The sequence below is a fragment of the Panulirus ornatus genome, chromosome 59 (assembly GCF_036320965.1).
Source record: "Panulirus ornatus isolate Po-2019 chromosome 59, ASM3632096v1, whole genome shotgun sequence".
Lineage (NCBI taxonomy): Eukaryota > Metazoa > Arthropoda > Malacostraca > Decapoda > Palinuridae > Panulirus > Panulirus ornatus.
In genome coordinates, this window is record NC_092282.1 from 7,668,710 (window position 1) to 7,687,466 (window position 18,757).

At 40.2% G+C, this 18,757-nt stretch overlaps 1 protein-coding gene across 1 annotated transcript in view; it reads left to right on the forward strand.

Moving 5' to 3' along the window:
* The window catches only part of LOC139767320 (uncharacterized), a 133,953-nt gene that overhangs the window by 3,121 nt on the left and 112,075 nt on the right, over window positions 1-18,757 (forward strand). Inside the window, exon 2 of the mRNA XM_071696604.1 lies at window positions 1,490-1,565. The gene's annotated coding sequence lies outside the window, so the exon portion shown is untranslated. The remainder of the gene's footprint in view (window positions 1-1,489; window positions 1,566-18,757) is intronic.

Genomic DNA, 18,757 nt, shown 5'->3' on the forward strand with positions numbered 1-18,757 from the left:
GTTTGTAGATACGGGCACAATCGATTATTGACCCTGAAATTCGGTCGCAGACATCGCTGCTCTGGCGATTTCAACGCCCCCATGATGTGTTCGTTCCCTTGCCCTTGTCGGCCAAGCAATCAGTAAACCGAAGTCAAGGTCCAAATCGGAACAAATCCCGCTTTAACTTGAATGGTTTAAACCATGCCAGGAGTGGCCTTATGTCCCCTGAAAAATATTCGTGTACGTTCTTGCCTCTTACGCTTATTTTCAGAGGATGTAGTTACGGGTTTTGCTCTGCGTTGGTTGTGTTGTGTACGAGAGAGAGAGAGAGAGAGAATCACTATGTTACAGGGGGAGACTTTTGTAATCATATTGGCCCCGTCTCTCAACCTTGTATATACATTGTCTTTACTGTGTGTTTTCACACATAAACACACATAGCCTATGCTACGTACCTGTTTATCGATCAGTCCCTTGGGAAGGATGAACACCTGGGTTGGGTGTGGGCTGACTACCGCGCTTAAGATTCGAACCCGAGCGGGCCTCTTTAGGCTTATGGTCATATCCATTCTATTAATCAGTTTCTTTCCTCTGTAACCTGGATTTGTGTGACAGAAATAAACTCACATGAACAAGTTACCATAAATATAAGATAAAATGTTGTAGTTCAAGTTTGTCCCAGTGAAAATTTTACTTGTTTACGTAAGTGAATTAAATTGTTTTTTGTTTGTTGATTCGGGCTTGGTGTTACCGGACTCTGCCAGTAGTCAGTTACAACACGACTGGTGAAAGGGAGCAGAGGTGTAGAGGAACTTTCGCTCCGGAGTACATCATTTCCCTGCTGCTGATTGTAGTGCATCCTCGAAGCTGCAGGAGCCTCCAAACTTAAAGGGATGCTGTGATATATATATATATATATATATATATATATATATATATATATATATATATATATATATATATATATATATTTATATTTTTTAAAATTCCAAAAGAAGGAACAGAGAAGGGGGCCAGGTGAGGGTATTCCCTCAAAGGCCCAGTCCTCTGTTCTTAACGCTACCTCGCTATCGCGGGAAATGGCGAATAGTATGAAAAAAAAAAAAAATATATATATATATATATATATATATATATATATATATATATATATATATATATATTGTGTGCTTACATGTGATTTGCAATTGTACGAGATTTTGCCACTAGGTAACACTGTGCATATGTTAAGACTATATGTACTTGTCTACGATAAGAGAAATAAATAACCCGCATTTTATTGAAAAAAAAAAATTCATTCGTGAATTTTGTTAACTTTGAACATTTATTGTGTACGTATGAATTTATAGTTACGACCGCTTTTGTTGACTGAATTTCATCGACAAAGTGTGGAATAAGAAAAGATACACAGTAAGATACTCTTGTTTTGTGTAAGCATTTTGAATTGCGCAAGAGATGTTCCGTGGTAAGATCTTCAAACAATACCATTTGCTTTTATTTATCCCAGGTGAAGCGGTGCTCCCGCGCAGGCAGACTGCTGAAGTGTGGGAAGCTTAGTGTGGTCATCGCCATATCTCCTCAAGGTGAGTCTCGCTTGTTATTTCTTATGTCATTCCTCTCTCTCTCTCTCTCTCTCTCTCTCTCTCTCTCTCTCTATATATATATATATATATATATATATATATATATATATATATATATATATATATATGTATATATATAAAGATGAATTTGTATTGTCCCTTGTAGCTTCACCCAGTTCCCTTCTTTTTCCGCCATTTTTTGTTTGACATTTTCCGTCTCCATCGTCTGCTGTTATGGATCACTTCGCCAACATAGTTTACCACTCGGCTGTCGTTCTCTTGGAAGGTCGGTGGTAAGAACGGATGGGACTCTGTGACCCACCGGGTATTAAGGCAGTTCCCCCAGTGTTCCAAACCCCACCTGGTGTCCTCAGACAAAAGAGAGAGAAAAAAAAAAAAACGAGAAAAAAACGTCGCTTTCTTGGTGCGTCCGTCCGTGACGTCAGCTCAGACGACAAACGTCCTTGAAGATTTTCGAGCTTTCTTAGCAGTTAACCTCGTTGCCTGGCTCATGCTGGAAGTGAATTCAGAATATAGAGCTATTATTATTTTTTTCCCTTATGGAGTAAAGCGTAATTATACAGATAGTAGGGCGAGAGTCGGTGGTGGCGTGGGGAGTGGGTCGGCGGGTGAAGGAAGCCATTATTGTGGTGAGTGAGGCGTATAGAACTTCCTCCAGACCCCAGCCCACCTGCCAACACACCCTCGATTGACCGCTTCGTTTACTTTCTCAATTTTTGAAAGAGGTTTCTGTTTTATTTACATATCTAGTACATGATTGAGGTTAGTATATGGCTTGAAGGTGAAGGGAAATGACACCGTAAATGGGTAGATGGCAATTGTTTACACATTTGACGCCGACTTAGGTAATTTACTTTGATTCCTCGTGGATAATTTTGTGCCATATTTAGTGGTGGTATTAATATATTACTTTTTGTGTGCCGAAGGCCGAGATGGATGAATGATTGTGAGATGTGACGCTTTATAGAAAAATTTACGAGAGCCATCAGACCGCGCATCACCCAGCCAGATAATTGTCACGTTTTTTTCCTTTGTCTTTTTGTGAGGCGAAGAGACTCCAAGGGATGGCCAGTACTGGTGGAATCATGGAATTATTACCATAAAACAAGAAAGAGTTAAGATAAGCGCTGTACCTGTAGAACAATTAGGGATTTCTGAGTTTTCGACGTAGTAGCCTATCGTACAATTCATAACACTAGTAGTTTAGCTTAATAAGTGAACAATGTACTAGAATAATGAATTAAACTCTAGACTGATTACTTATTGATGCAGAAGAACCACAGATTTGATTGTTATTAAAGATGACATGAACACATCATTCACCACTCTTTTAAAGTTCGAATATTGAGTATATCATCTGCGTCTCCATCTTGAAATGGTGGAAGGGAGGTGGGAGGGAGGCGAGCGAATAGAACAGAGGAAGGTGAACCCTGTAATGCTGGTGGTGGAGAGGATTCACCCTGGATTAGAGGAACGATTTTCGTGAAGGGTAATGATTAAGGTCCTCTCAATTCTACGGTACAGAGGCCTGGTGGTTGTGATGTGAGGAAACGTGAAGATTTTTCTTTGTTGGTGCGTTAGTGATGGTGGTTTTTGCTGTTTGCTTTGGTCCTTCTGTTAGTGGTGTTGTTAGGGTGTGTGTTTTTGAGGCTTGTTTTGCTGTATGTTTCCTTGGTGTTGTTGAAGGCCTTGTTGGCCTCAAATGTATTTTTGTATCTCGTACTTTATTTTCCTTATCGTACAATCTGTTATCCTTGCTATTGTCTTCGTGTATACTTCTCGTCTTTGTTTGTGTTGTTGTTTGACACGTTGTGTTGCTCGAGTAACGTTTTTGTTTTTCATGTCTGTGGGTGTGTTTGTCGTCTATGTTTATCTGCCAGAAATGTGCAGAACAACATATTAACGTGGCTGCACGCAGCTGGCTAAGTGTGTTGAGTAATATATCCTGAAACAAGATAACAACAGTGTTTACTGCTTTGTCGGGCGTTTTATATATATATATATATATATATATATATATATATATATATATATATATATATATATATATATACACACACACACACACAAGAGTATATGGGGTGTACGTGGCCACTGGAGTGTACTGTATCATGACATCCTGGGGTGTAGTGACTCATCCTGTCTTCCAACATCCTCACACTTCCGTTGCCTTGCCTCATAGGAGCGTCCGAAGCTCAGCTGTTGTCCCACACCGGTAGTCGAACCCCCCAACCCCACCAGACGTATCCCTCATCCCAGCTTTGTAACCTAACACACACACACACACACATATGAATGGATAGATAGATTCTTGTAACCACAAAGAAAATTAGACACGGAGATTTGAGCGCTTTCGTAGTATTTACATCTCTGTATTACAAAAGATGAGAAATGTCACAAAAGTGCTCGAGTATTCATTTTCATTGTGGACACCAGCATATTCGTGAGACACGTGTTCTTTTATGACTTATCTATCTACCTATCTATCTATCTATCTATCTATCTATCTATATATATATATATATATATATATATATATATATATATATATATATATATATATACCGGGACGTTACCATACTCTGCCTGTTCGAGGTTACACCGCCAGTGAACAGTCACCTTTGGCGAAGCTGTATCGATTTGGAAGTGAGGAGTTATCAAAGAGCTTCACATTCCAAAGGAGTCTAGGTTTCCCTGCTACTGGAAGTGACGCAACTTTGGGCTGCAGGAATCTTTAGGAAGGTGCTTGGTAACAACAGGATCTTCATAGACATTAGTTCTTGGATATATATATATATATATATATATATATATATATATATATATATATATATATATATATATATATATATATATATGGTTCTTGTTCTATATTTAAATCCATTTACTGAATATTTAAAGCTCTTAGTCCACCCCCGTCATATACCATGTACGTATTCCACTATATGTTCTGTTGAGTGTGCGTTCACGTTAGTCAAGTGCTTGTAACGTCGTACGCCTTCGCCTGAGAGTAATCGACTCCTCCCCCTGGGGAAGTTATCGAAGTGGGAAGGGGGGGGGGGGGGGACCATTGCCTCCCTCCCACCTACCTTAAGTTACATAGTAGAAAATAATCTGAGATATGATTTATATGCATTATTTATCATTATTTCAACCCTCTTTAAGTTACTCGAAAGGAAAACTATATTTGTATGTCTCCTTCATTGTTTCTGTGATTTATTGACCACGGAAGCAACCAATAGCATATTCATCCCCTTCCTAAATCACTGACACATGTTCAGGTGAACGAAATTTTTCTCTCGGTCCTAAAAATCGTGTTAATTTATTTCATGGAACAAAACTCCCTTAATGTACTTATAACCTGTTTCTTGTAAAACATAAATTCATTATCCTTAAAGACGTTCGCCGGTGCAGACTAACTCATCTACAGCATTTGTACCATGTTTTATAGTTTGACAGACATTAGTGATTAGATTTAACATCAAAATAACTCAAAACACGGTAAGGATTTTTTTTTTTATCATACAGTTTGTTCTTTTATACGACTCGTGTTTATAGCCTGACATTATCTTGGTTCAAAATTTACCTCCCTTCTCCCCCGTGACCCAATCCTGTTACCAGTCCGGTCCTACCCACGCTCTGTGTGTGTGTGTGTGTTTAGACTTGAGCATATCTGTTGTAGGTTGGCGATTGAGGTAAATTGAGGGCGTGGGTGTGTGTGTGTGTGTGTGTGTGTGTGTGTGTGTGTGTGTAGGAGTCCAGAGGCTGGCGGCCACCATTATAGTGTTGAGTATGTAATGATTCCCCCCCCCTCCCCCGCGTGTGTCCCAGACGCCATACACAGTAACGCCACATTCCCCTGGCCTGCGTCACACTTGCAAGACCCGCGGAGGGCGTGTATATTCGTAGTTGAGGACGTAAATACTCGTTTTGAGACAAGGGTCGTATGATTCAGAGAGCCTGCCCCTGTGGGCGTGGTGAGGAACGACCTGCCTCTGGACCCCTTGAATACGACGGCACGACCCTTGAATACGACGGCACGACCCTTGAATACGACAGCACGACCCTTGAATACGACAACACGACCCTTGAATACGACAGCACGACCCTTGGGTACGACAGCACGACCCTTGGGTACGTACGACAGAATTGCATCTGACTTAATCCCAAGGTAAAAAACCAGTCCATTGTAGTGCCCGAGGGTCGTACCGTCGTGCTGAAAGGTCGTGTCGCCGTGCTCAAGAGCCGCATCGTCGTGCTCAAGGGCCATTGTCGTCGTGTTCAAGGTCCTGGGTATTTTCTTCAAGAAGAAAAAATCATTGTTACATCCTGTGTATATATATATATATATATATATATATATATATATATATATATATATATATATATATGTATCGGTGGAATCCCTGCAGCAGGGTCAAGAAACTTTAATGCGAGAGTAAACAGTGAAATATATCATTATGTCGTCACTTGCGTTTTGTGCATCATGCGAGGCTAACCTTGGTTCCTATCTCAGGTCTCCCGGGTAACGCTTCCTCACGAGCGGTAATTGAAGATTATCTGTGAAATCTCTCTATGTAATATAAGGTGTTTAAGAGTTCTAATTATATTTCGGGTCAGGAATAACAGGATCATATTATATTTCGCTTTAAATCCTATGATATATCAACCTAGATTGAAAAAATTGATTGTGCATTGTAATGTTTCCGATTAATTTTTTTGTGATACTAATGATAGAATAATTATGATAGGTTATCTTTATTGCTACAGTAATATTATTATCATCGTCACGGTCATTTTTTTACGGAAAATTTCTTTCATCTTGTTATAGAACCACAGCTGACATCCACCTGCACACACACACACACACACACACACACACACACACACACACACACACACACACTGTCACAGTTCCAGGAACGGGTTTCCATGGCCCAAGACCATCATTCTTTTAAAATGGAAACTGTGGCAGCTGCGTGTTGCATTAGCCTAAGTGAAAGAAAAATATAGAAAAAAAATCTTCCGTCAACATTTTGACGTTTGTGTGCATATTCTCGGGTGTTTTTTGTAAGTTACATTCTGAAGAAAAAAAAAATGTTCTAAAAGAATGTTATTCACAGTCTGAAGCAGGAATGAAAATGGCACACATTCAAACATCATAGTTGTAGGCACCGCACGTAAGTGACTGAGATATAACTTAAGAGTATTCACAAACAGCATTAGTCCTAGGCTTGGATGGGTATTTGTGTGTGTGTAGTATACACGTTGTGGCAAATTAAGGTACCGACGTACACTAGGCTAAAGGAATGGGCGGCATGAGTATGATAAAACTCTCCCAGCAACACACACCAACAGCAATGACACACGCACACATACACAAGACCATCTTTATGAACGTGACGCTGTTCAGGGACAAATAACATGCATGGAAGACAGACACGATGGTCGAAACTTGTGCTGTGTATATAATGTGGAGGGTGTGGCTCGGTGCGGGGTCCGCAGGCGTCACCCTTGTACCGGATGAGAAGCTCTCCCGTTATTTGTTTATATTTGCTTATGTTTTGTGAGGTAAAGCGTTAAGAGTGAATGGAGAGACACCTGCCTAGAATTATGTCCCGAAGTTTATATGAAGAATGTGAAGGATGTGTTATGTTGGTGTAGACCACTGAGTCCAAACCTTGGCTCATGGCGAATATATATATATATATATATATATATATATATATATATATATATATATATATATATATATATATATATATATATATATTTGAACTTTTTTATGGTTGCTTGTCATAGCAATGGTTTAAAAGTTTCAATTGATAATGTACTTTTTGAGCCAGGATAAGCTTCAAAAAGGTTGGGCCCATGTTCTAGAGTCTTAGATGCATATAAATGTAGAGGCGACAGATAGGATGTTTGCAATGAAGGCCACTGTTCGTTTGTTCCTGACGCTAGTTCGCCAAAGCGGGGAAAGGCAGACGTATATTTAGTCAAGTGCGTTATTTAAAAGATAAATCTGTGCAGAGAAACTGTAAGGAAGACAGTGACGACAGACAGAAGAACGTAAGTCGAAGCGAGTCTTCCCGACTCGAACCAAGAAGCCCTCGACAACTTGTCAGTGCAAGGCTTCTTGAATTCCTCTGGTTTCGTCTCTCGTATTTGTTTGTCTTAATCTGGTCTTATATGCAGTGAGGTCGATCTTAAACCTTCCCTGATATAGTGTAGAAAAAAAAAAAATAGTGTTCAGTAACGGCAAATGTGAATAGGAGTAAACAGCGGATGACGTTAGTGCGTAAGATCTCGGGATTTGGATATTCGAAGAATCATGGTGCGTTCCGAGAAGTAGACCAGAAGCCGTAAAGGGAGCGGGGTCCACACCCACTGGCTGCTGAACACTCCTGTGTAGGCTGTGATATGAGACAAAAAAAAATGGCGCCATGAGTGTTCGTTTCTTCGCTGTAGCCATCCGTCTCTGAACAAGTTTATATATATATATATATATATATATATATATATATATATATATATATATATATATATATATAAACTTGTTAAATGAACGATGGTATATAACTCCCTAAATCAGTTAACTAAGCTTTCACTTCTCAGTGACTGTCACCTTCACTAATGTAGGCTCAGCAGAGGGAGACGCCCTCTCGCGGTGTTCTCTGAACCACCATTACAATGTTTGCATAAACAACGGGAAGCGCTACGTTAGACAGTGGGAAACGTGGTTTCAGATATAGCCTTTACGTATGGGGAAGCACAAGTGTTAAAACACGTTCTTTTCAACAATGGAGAACGTTCTTTTAGACAATAGGAAGTGTGCTTTCACACAGCAGAAGCGTTCCTGTCAACAGAAAGGAGCATTCGGTTAAAGAGAAGCGTTGAGTTTAGAAAAACAGATGCGTTTTTGTGCACAGAAGGAAGCGTCCATTTAAACAGTGAGGGGAGCGTTCTTAAAGATAACCAAGATCGTGTTGTGAGTCGTTTACATTAAGTTTCAGAAGCGTTTTACAGCATTGTTAGATCTAGGTTTAACCCAGCCAACTTATTTGCATCATTTTCCTACAGATTATTGCTGCATAGATTGTGTTATTTACTCCCAGCATGCATCAGGTACTGAGGTTCTTTAGGAAAGGACCGGGAATACAGTGCTGCCATCTTGGGGCGAACTGCATGAGATTACCCTTTGGAAAGTTGTCTTCGGCGTCTCACTGTTGGGCGTTGTTCGTATTGGTGAAGTAAGTGTTGAGGTCTGCTGCGAGGCATCGCCTTCCACAACTGACCATGCACGCCAGATGTTAGGGAATAGGGAAAAGAACCTTCGAAGTATCGAACTCCCCTTAAGCTACCGTCCGATGTTGATGTGTCAGTGGAATTAAGCGTAGTGGGACGCGTTATTCGCCTGGAAGGTGAGAGAACATAGGTTCGATCCTCATGAGAGGTTCGAACCCTTTTATTAGCCTGTTATCTGTACCTTCAGCTCCCTAAATTCATGCAGCAGTAGGTAACGGTCAGATGGTAAGCTTTTTCTTTTTTTACCTTTTTTTTCTCTCTCGCTTTCTGTTCCGCCTTCTCTCCTCCGCTATACCCGGTTGCCAGAGCCCACGCTTGCTGGCCGGACCGGAGCGTTTGATTCTCCCGGAACAATATTACTTGACCCAGGGTTCCTCCCACGCAGGCCACAGAAAACGCTGTGTGTGTGTGTGTGTGTGTGTGTGTGTGTGGTAAATTTAGTTCATAATTCTTTTACTAGATAACCGGTTATATATATATATATATATATATATATATATATATATATATATATATATATATATATATATATATATATATATATATATATATATATATATTATATATATATATATATATATATATATATATATATTATATATATATATATATATATATATATATATATATATATATATATATATACCCTTCGTTGTAAAGCTTCACTTTGTCTTAAAGCTAGGATGTGCTGGGCTGGAGGGAGGTGGCAGTGTACCCCTCCTTAGGCCCTCTTGCCTTACCAAATGTGTACATGCTTAGCCGGCTGACTCACCGTGTGTGTGTGTGTGTGTGTGTGTGTTGTAAGTTCATGTGTATATTTGTACCTATATATGTGTATAGATGTTTATTTTTCTGTGTGTGTGTGTGTGTGTGTGTGTGTGTGTGTGTGTGTGTGTGTGTGTGTGTGTTTTGTAAGTTCATTTGTATGTTTGTCTGTATGTGTGAATATATGCTGTTATTTGTGTGTGTGTGTGTATGTGTGTGTGTGTGTGTGTGTGTGTGTGTGTGTGTGTGTGTGTGTGTGTATGTATGTTTGATTACTTGTATGTTACGGGGAGAGAGTTTTACACTCATGTTGCCTTGTCTCTTAACCTTGTAACTATGTACCATGTCTTCATTTGTGTGCTTTTTTAAGTTCGTGTTTATATATATATATATATATATATATATATATATATATATATATATATATATATATATATATATTTGTGTGTGTGTGTGTGTGTGTGTGTGTGTATGTATGAGGAACACACACACACACACACACACACACACACACACACACGTGCATACACTTTCCTTTTTTACTTATATACAGTTTAGTTCCTTATGTCAACCTTGGCGTTGGTGAGTTTTCGTCTCGCCACTCTCACTCACTCAGAGCGCCGCGCTGCCTTGTGGGTCCAAGTCAAACCTGCTGGACGTAATTTGATTATCATGTCGATTGTCTGACGTCGCTGTGGCAACTTACTCCCATGTAGATAGATATATTGGCGGATTTCTTCTTCTTTTTCCTCATGATCGTCGTTGAGAGAGAGAGAGAGAGAGAGAGAGAGAGAGAGAGAGAGAGAGAGAGAGAGAGAGAGAGAGCAGTATGTGTGCTAGTGCAGAAAAAATTCAGTGCTTCAATACGAAAATGACAAAGATTTCTCATGAAAACTGATCTATATGTAACATCCCTTAAACCATCGTTGCTTAAAAGATTTTAACCGTTGATTCCATTCTGATGACCTCATAAACTCTCACAAGGAGGGAAATAAACGCTCACAAAGAGGAACCACAACTATGTAGAAATCGCTCACATCTTCAGGAGAGCTTGGAGTAAAATTGTGTAAGAAGTCTCTCGAGTGTATTGCGTCTTTTATAACATTAGTTCGTTTAAGGGTAAACTCATGTAATTCACAAGGCAAAACCTAGAATAATAGGTATGTAAGTTAATCTAAATTACCCTGGTAAGTTGTGATTTGAGGCTCGTAAAATACCGCTGTAGTTTAAGACATAAATACAGTTTTAGTTTAAGTCCCATAAAATGCAGATGATGTATAAATTACGGTTTTAGTTTGTCCCATAAAATACAGTTGATGTATAAAATGCAGTTTTAGTTTGCCTCATAAAATACAGTTGATGTTTGAGAATCATAAAATACTGTATATTGTATGTATTTTTTTTTCTTCAGTATCAAGTATTTAACATTACCGATACGTGGCACACAGAATCGCAAAGAAAATGATTTATGACAATCTGGATTATACAAGTCGTTGTTCTAAAGAGAAGAATCCGTCGAGAGAACGAGTGTGAGAGATGGTGTTAATCCAGATATGAAATTCCTCTGTAAAGCGCAAGCGCTTCGGGAGTTTGGCTGGAGGAGGAACAGGTTACCTCGCTCGAAAGGCATGTCGGAGGGAGGGAGGGAACAGGTGCATGTGCTGGGAGGGGTACCTGTTGCTGCTGCTTGAACCTGGGACTGGTATGTGAACCTGGATGAACCTGGGACTGGTATGTGAACCTGGGACTGGTATATGAACCTGGGACTGGTATATGAACCTGGGAGTGGTATGTGAACCTGGATGAATCTAGGACTGATATGTGAACCTTGGACTGGTATGTGAACCTGGGACTGGTATGTAAACCTGGATGAACCTAGGACATATGTGAACCTTGGACTGGTATGTTAACCTGGGACTGGTGTATGAACCTGGGACTGGTATGTGAACGCTGGGAGCCAATACTTGAACGTTTGGCGGGCATGTGAACTTTTAGTTCCTCCTGTGTATATGAACGGTGTTCAGCATTTGAACCTTAAACCGGCACGTGAACAATGGATGTTAGTCTTGGAACAATGGACATCTTTCTTTATGGACTGTGGACTGGTATGTGAACCTTAGATCAGTGTCTGAACCTTTAGTGGGTCAATTTGTGAACCTTGAGCAGTGTAGGTGCTTAATAAGGAAGGGGTGATGTATACCTTTATCCAATATGTGTGTGTGTCTGTGTGTGTGTGTGTGTGTGTGTGTGTGTGAACCTTGAGTTCATGTGTTGATCCTACATTTTTCATGAACATTAAGTCACTGTACAAACCTTAGATTAGTATGCGAATCTTCGGCATTCGTGTGTTTTTTTTTTGTAGGGGGGGGGTCGATGTGAATCATATACTGGTTCATGAACAATGAACCGGTCCGTGAGCTAAGGACCGTTTCATGATGAACCACAGACCGGTTCATGTGAACCCTCTGACCGCTTCGTGGTCCTTGAACCGATCTGTGTGTATGTGTGTGTGTGTGTGTGTGTGTGTACACAAGGTATTCAAAGACGAACAAACGCCTTCATAAGTGAGCGCATAAACACACGGGGTCTATAAATATAAACCAAAGAGGCACACTAACGAAGCAGGTGTTGTATGTGAAAGATTCAATGATTCATCTTCACGCCCGTGAATAAAGCGACGACGTTGGTCAGGCATATGTAAGCTGGGGAAGAGGAAGAGAGCGAGAGGAATAGAGAGAGGCAGGTGGTGGTGGGTGGGAAGCCTAGCCCTATACCGTGCGCGCGCGCCGCCAAGTAAACAATCTGGTGTCGGGGCTCCGTCGCGCGGGAGCACGTGGGCGGCACAGGGGCGTATCCCGCTCAACTGGTTTGAGGGAGGGAGCGAGGGAGGCTTGTAGGAGGTGGAGGGATGAGGGTGGGGGGGAAATGGAGAATTTGAGGAGAGGAGAGAAGGAGTGGGGGCTGGGTAGGGGTTCTTCCGCGGTTGGGGGTTGGTTTGAGACGGAGGGTCACAAGTGTTGTCCTGGCTGTTTAATTTTTGAGACGGTGATTCGTATGCGATTAACTTTATCCGATATATATATATATATATATATATATATATATATATATATATATATATATATATATATATATATATATATATTGGAAAGGATCACAATTTTGCTCGTGATCAAGATATTCCTATGAGTCCACGGGGAAAATGAAACACGAAAAGTTCCCAAGTGCACTTTCGTGTAATAATCACCATCAGGGGAGACACAAGAGAGAAATATAAGTCAGCTGATATACATCGAAGAGACGAAGCTAGGACGCCATTTGGACAATCGCATGTTTACCAAATGGCGTCCTAGCTTCGTCTCTTCGATGTATATCAACTGACTGTTATATTACAATGCAGTAGAAAGTACGCAAGTAGCGACTAAATAATCAGTCAAAACCACAAGTAGCAACTGTACATAATGTTAAAACCACAGGGAAACGGAAAATTCGAAGTGTCAAATGCAATATGCGAAAGCGCTTAACACCGAAATTTTCTCTTGCTTGTGGTTTAAATCTACGTATATACAAACAAGGATTTCTTTTTTTTCTGTGTGTATATCAGACAAGTTTTTAGGATGTAAGGATTTTTTTTTCAGAATGTGTATAAGGTTTGCTTCATCTCTGGATATATTCCGTAAAGATGTGTTTTGAGTTTGTGTGTTGCATCGTTCTACGAACAGACACAAATTTACACAATCGTACGTTCGTTCATTTGATCATGGACGGTGAAAGTTTTTGGTCCTGTAACACGGCTCTGCTTAACTTCCCGGGTGAGATATTTTTAAATAGGATATATATATTCATTGCCTCTCATCTCATCATGTACAGCTAGCTGTTCTAAAAAGGTCTCGTACCATCACTTCCTGCTGTTGAACTGTTTTTAACACTTCCTCTACCACCGCAGTCGTGAAGCAGTTTGGGATCACCGGGAGAAAGTTAAGCTTTGTATGCGCTGTGTGTGTGTGTTGTGTGTGTGTGTGTATGTGTGTGTGTATGTAGGAGGCTGGTGATGAGCTCACGGTTATTTTCCTGTAATTACTGGCTCTCTGTACTGAAGAGTCATGCGTAAACACGACGCGAATGCTTTTACTCGTTGGTTTGCTTGGTTATATGGGCCTGTCAACTGCCAGGTTCACCAACTACCGCCATTTGTCAAATTTTGCACCACTTCAAGTGTTCCCCAATCTCGACTCCAGTATTGCTACACACTGTAGACCTAACTGGGAAGTTGGCGTTTAACGAAGAATAATCGTATCCGTAACGTCTGTTTAACGAGTGGAGTCATTTAACGTTTATCTTGAATGGATTTTTTTTTTTTTCATGGCGAACGAAAATCAACAACGCCACATTCTCACTCACATCCTCTCCCGTCTCTTTGTCTGTATCCGATAGGAAGGAGGTGAGTTATTCCCGTTCACTTAGAGTTTTGTTTACACACTCTCTCTCTCTCTCTCTCTCTCTCTCTCTCTCTCTCTCTCTCTCTCTCTCTCTCTCTCTCTCTCTCTCTCTCTCTCTCCTGTTCTCTGATTTGAAGAGAGTCTTCGATTATGAGGTATACTGTCTGCGCTTCGCCCAGGTTGCGCGCACTCATGTTTAGGGCGCGGAAGACAAGCGCCAAATTTGGCTTGACATTGGACTTGTTCTGGTGTAGGCTGCCATGATGAATAATTCTCGGGTGATTCACAAAGTGGGCGGATAAAGAACATGAAATTCCGCTACTGTTATTTTTTTTTTTTCCCCTGCAAGAAAACAGCTTTTGCGTTCCAGTCGTGAAGAAGGAATTCTGGGAAAACAAACTGTCCTTTGTGATGCAACATTTTTTTCTTTCTAGTTGCTGTGGCAGTTTATCTTATTTTTCGTAACTGAATCTTAAATCCAACAATTTCTCTTTAAATAAGTGATCATTTTCCTTGTTTTACATTTATATTTATAGATCTTGTATGCGGATAATCTAAAAAAAAAAAAAAAAAAACATTTTAGTTGTAAAGTGGAGTTCAGCGCTTGCTAGTGGTGTGTGGGCTGACGCTGTGTTCAGTAAGGGCCTTCATATAAGACTACTTTTTATGTGTGATGTTTTGTAAGATTGTTGTTGCATGATCACTGTTAAATGCTCGCTACAGGTTCACCAAGTCGCTGATTATCATATTCGTTCCTTTGAGTGCGTGGTGATCATATTCGTTGTTCTATCTATCTGTCCAGATAGATAAGACCAGAATTTTTTCCTATGGTATTTTGAGAAATCCAGAACAGCAGATCCACTCGACGTTGAACATGATACCGGTAATTGATTTATGATTTTTTCCAGTAAGGGGGGAAAAATTCACACTTATAGAACCCATCCCTTTAACATTAGTTCAATACAAGTTTTAGATTAATATGTGTACTGTCTACTTGCACAGTTACGTCACTTCGCTCGATCCATTTCATCCACAACTTTGAGTGGAGTTAAGGAGTACCTAGAATACGATTATAACATTATACGATATAGTCTCGACTGCTGGTAAAGCCGGTATAGGCTTTACAAGGATCAGGATTAGGCTCAAACCAGTTCCTTACGCTATACGTATTGTCTGGTTCTAGGAAAAGCCAGTTTTACAAATGGTGCGCAGTTTATATATATATATATATATATATATATATATATATATATATATATATATATATATATATATATATATATATCTTTTGTGATATGAGTGATGTGAATAAGTTTGTTTTTCTACGTTCAGTTATTTTCTAGGCTTTGCTAATTGTGGCATTTCTAGGTTCACAAGATGTGTGGGTTGAAAACTGTCAACTATTCTTTTTGCATTACTTTTTGTAAAACGTATAAATGCTAATTTTGGAAATATTTCTTGTTTTATGGAATCGGAAACTTTATCCTATGATTTTTTTTCTAAATCTATGTACTAGGGAAAGATGTGGTACGTAGTCCTTATCGTAAATATTAATTTAGGGTGTGTATAGATATGAGAACCAGGAATATTGTATTACAGTAATGATTTAACCCGATAATTGTTTCGTAATGATAATTATGCGGTATAATTGCTTCACATGTAATTGTGAGAGAAAATCATCAGCTTCATTTTCGTTCGAGATCGAACTTAAAATCGCACCTGTTCTGGCCAGATGTTATGCCCTGAGAAGTAAGAACAATAGAAAATCAAACCCTGAATAATGCAGATGAGGAAGTGAAAGTTGAATGCGTAATTTGAGGCGGAGGTAGATTCATGTCTGCGGCCGTGTCTGGGGAGGCAGCCTGCACGAGCCGGATCTAGTGACAATTGGTGCTTCTTCCAGATAACCGGTCGTCTGGGTGTAACTCCGGGTTGGGTTACGTTCGCGCATTTGGGGAGGTGCAGGTGCATTTGAGTTTTGTTTGTGTGTGTATATATATATATATATATATATATATATATATATATATATATATATATATATATATATATGTAACTCCCAAAAGACTAAACACTTTTAGACGGGGAAAAGTCACTTACATCGTCTTCAAACAGTTTATCCACTACATACTTAAGCTACGCTTCGCCTGCCTGGTCATCCACCCTGCCAGATGCAGATTTAGCAATACTGCAAACCACTTAAAGCAAGGCCTTGAGAACGATCACTGTCTACCCCGTTGCCACAAGCACTCAAAAAAAAAAAAAAGATGAATCCTTACAATACAATCTGACTTCAATAAACTTAGCGTCCAATTAATTGCCACAGGCCAAGACCCCTGTCATTCAAACTACACCGTACCCATCCACCAGCCCTCAGATGGAAACAAGAGACATACCCTTCACTTTTTACCCACCTGTCCTCACAGAACCCCCAAACACCGACGGGGGTAATGTTGACAATGCACATACACTAAAGAATCACTCAATAAATACCAGACAACAGCCCTCCCACTTCCAGTCTCAAATTCTAACCAACCACACACACACACGCCCCTCTGAAACTACACAACCCTGTTATTTATAAGTGACGTTCTCGTCTGCGTTCTCAATACAACTCATTTCTACAGCAGTACAAAACTCAGATGTAGCAGGACTCATCCTGCCGTGTGTATATATATATATATATATATATATATATATATATATATATATATATATATATATATATATATATATATATATATATATATAACTTTTCGACTGAAGACGCTTGCTCCTGTCCTCCACCCACCTCACATAGTTGAATTCAGTACACAAAGCTAGTAGACTCGTGAATGCAGACAGTATGCAACCATTGATAATGATGTATGAGAGTAAAGAAATTTTAACAGGTGGGGACGGACACTCGGGTTCGGATACTCCTCTCTGTATTTTGCAAGTAAATGACTACAAAAGTATCAGTACTTACGTAGACTAACACACACACACACACACACACACACACACACCTTCACCAATCATGAAACTCGCTAGCACCCACCTTACTCCCTAGCTAGACATGCTTCTTGTGAGCCATATCACCACCACCCGGCTTGCACCACCACCTCCTCCGACGGCTCCACACAGCTGAAGGCGAGAGTAGAACGTGTGGGAACCGTTACCATTGGTGTAGGGAGTAAAGCACACGCTGCTGCTGAGGCCTTGATACGAGACGTGTCTAGGCTCAGTTAATGTGTATATCTATTTACTTATTTATCTTTAGCTTATCTGTAAATGACGGCGAGAGAATTCTACACAGGTTCAATAGTGTATTCCCGAAGGAGGACACTGTAGTTCCAACACAGTGACACCAAATGAGTGGGGTACGGGAAGGGGAAGGGGATTTGAAAGCATAGAACTCGCTCGAAATGACATAAGAAGACTACTAAACTCTCAAGACTCACATGAGGCGCATCCTCCTGATGATATCTCAATGTATGTCTTAAAAGCGGATACAGCGCTGCTTGAAATAATGTTCAAGAAATCACTAGAAGAAAGTGTGGTACTCAGTAAGTGGCGACAGCAAACGTCGCGCCAGTCTTTAAGAAAGAAGATTGAGCAGTTGCCTCGAATGACATAGGTCTGACTGACAATTGTAGTATGTGTAGGACCAAAAAAGATAATCATAAAGTAAGATAAGATACTGCATAGGTAAGAAGCAAAATGGGAGATCCTGCTTAACAAATCTCTTTGGCTTCTATGAAATAGTGGGACCAGTTCTAAACAGAAGAAAAAACTAGGTGCATTGTATGATTCTGAAGTGCTAGAAAGCGTTTGACACTAACCCACATAGGAGATTAGTGAAGAACCTAGCATAGAGGGGATACTTTGGACGGATGTGAAACTATCTTAATGGAAGGGAACAGATGAACCTTTTCGAAATGGGTTCAGGTTACTTATGGGGAGCTGCAATGCTTAAAAGTCTTGATGCCTTTGTTCCTGTTGATTTGTGTGAAGTCCTTGCCATAAGGAGTGGTCTCGTTACTTGATATGTTTGTAGATAATCCTCAGATCATGAGAAAAGCGTAGTCACCGCACTTAAGCACACATAACTAATAAAGAAGTCCTGAGGAAGTCAAAAATGAGGGTATCAGAATTAAGATTGCCGAGTAACTATGAGAGTTTAGACACCATAGATTTACCCCCATCACAGAAGAGAAAAGAGTAAGGGATGACTTGATCAGAAGTTTCCGGACCAATTTAATGTCGACAGTGAACAATGCTTGAAGAGATGCAGAGACAGAACAACCAGGGGTCATGATCAGAAATTAAGTATAGAAAAATCGTTTTAAAATAAATACTTTTATAATACGTGAGTTGTGGCTGATTGGAATAAACTAATGACTCCGTGAGTACTGAGAGCAGACTTAAGTTGGAAAAGTTTGGGCCCCAGGAATATAGAACTCCTTTACAGTACCGTGCAAATAGATAATTTCATGTACACGCTGTGTTTGTGTGTGTGTGTGTGTGTGTGAGAGAGAGAGAGAGAGAGAGAGAGAGAGAGAGAGAGAGAGAGAGAGAGAGAGAGAGAGAGAGAGCGGACAAGCACCAGGGCTGAGGTGGAGAGGGTTGGCGTACAGGTGTGGCTGGTCCAACACCTGATACAGTCGACCCCAACAGGTG